This window comes from Cynocephalus volans, chromosome 9, assembly GCF_027409185.1.
Source record: "Cynocephalus volans isolate mCynVol1 chromosome 9, mCynVol1.pri, whole genome shotgun sequence".
In the NCBI taxonomy this organism is placed as follows: domain Eukaryota; kingdom Metazoa; phylum Chordata; class Mammalia; order Dermoptera; family Cynocephalidae; genus Cynocephalus; species Cynocephalus volans.
In genome coordinates, this window is record NC_084468.1 from 100,420,268 (window position 1) to 100,422,246 (window position 1,979).

A 1,979-nucleotide genomic window follows, 5' to 3' on the forward strand; every position below is an offset into this window, starting at 1 on the left:
TCAAGAGCATGTTATTTAATTCCCATGTATTCATGTAGTTTTGTAAGTTCATCTTGTTATTGATATCTAGTTTTATTCCATTCTGGTCAGAAAAAATACTTGTTTTCAATATTTTTGAACTTGTTGAGACTTATATTGTTGCTTAACACATGGTCAATCCTAGAGAATGTTCCATGTGCTGAAGTATTCTGTAGCTGTTGGATGAAATGTTCTGTATGTGTCTGTTAGGTCCATCTGGTCTATGGTACCATTTAAATCCAATGTTTCCTGTTGATTTTTTGTCTCAATGACCTGTTCAATGCTAAGAGTGGGATGAGAAAGTCCCCAACTATTATTGTGTTGGTGTCTATCTCCCCCTTTAGATCTGATAATATTTGCTTTATTTATCTGGGTGCTTGAGTGTTGGGTGCATATATATTTATAACTGTTATAACCTCTTGCTGTATTAATCTCTTTATCATTATATAGTACTTTTCTTTGTTTCTTAATACAGATTTTGATTTAAAGTTTGTCTTATCTGATATAAGTATAGCTACTACTGCTCACTTCTGTTTTCCATTTGCATGAAATATCTCTTTCTATCGCTTCACATTCAGTCTATGTATGTCTTTGCAGGTAAGGTCTCTTTCTTGTAGGTATCATATGGATGGACCATTTTTTTAAAAATCGATTCAGCTAGTCTATGTCTTTTAATTGGGGCATTTAATCTGTTTACATTCAAGGTTATTATCAGTATGTGAAGTCTTACTCCTGTCATTTTGTTGGTTGTTTTCTGATTGTTTTTTTGTACCCTTTTTTTCTTTCTTCTTCTCTTACTGTATATCCTTGTAGTTTGGTGGTTTTTTTTATTGATAGGGTTTGGCTCCTTACCCTACCAGTAAGTTTTATATTTTCAGGTACTTTCATCATGGTTATTATCATTTTTTTTCTAAATGTAAGTCTCTCGTAAGCATTTCTTGTAAGGCCAGTCTGCCATTCTCTCCTGGCCTGTAGTACTTCTGCTGAGAAGTCTGCTGTTAGTCTAATGGGGATTACCTTATAAGTGACTAGATGTTCCTCCCTTGCTGTTTTTACAATTCTTTCTTTGTCTTTAACTTTGGATAGTTTGACTACACTGTGTCTTGGAGATGACATGTTTGAATTGAATATATTTGAGGACCTTTGAGCTTCTTGGATCGAGATGTTTGCATATTTTCCAATATTAGAGACATTTTCAGCTATTATTTCTTTAAATAGGCTTCCAATATCTTTTTGTTTTCTTCTCCTTCTGCAATGCCCATAATTTGAATACTTGTTTGCTTAATAGTATCACATAGATTTTGCAAATATGGTTAATTCTTTTTCCTTTTCTTTCTTTTTTTTTTTTTGTCTTCCTGTGTTATTTCAAAACTGCTACCTTCAAGATCAGAAATTCTTTCTTCTGCTATATTTAGGCTGTTGTTGAAACTCTCAGGTGTGTGTTTTATTTTATTAAAGTAATTCTTCAATTCTAAGATTTCTGCTTAATTTTTCTTAATGATATCTATCTCTTTCTTAAATTTCTTATTCAGATCATCAATTGTTTTTCTGATTTTGTTGAACTGTTTTTCTATATTCTCTTTTACCTCAGTAAGTTTCTTAAGATAATTAAGTTGAATTCCTTTTCCATCAAGTAGGCAATTTCTGATTCTTGGGATCAGTTACTGGAACATTATTTTGTTTTTTTTTGGCAGTGTCATATTACCTTGTTTTTCATATTTCTTTTTTCCTGTGTTGGTATCTGTGCATCTGGTGGGACGGTCACGTTCTTTTAGTTTTGTAGAGTGGCTTGCGTGGAAAAGATTTTTTACCTGCAAATGCATCCTAGGGTCTCAGCTGGATAGAGTGCAATGGCTTTGTTCTGGATGGATGCAATAGTGTAGACTCTGTGTTGTTTCTTCAGGTTTAATCCACTTCTGCTATATTTGCAAGTGACTTAGCAATCTGTGCTTTGTAGGTTT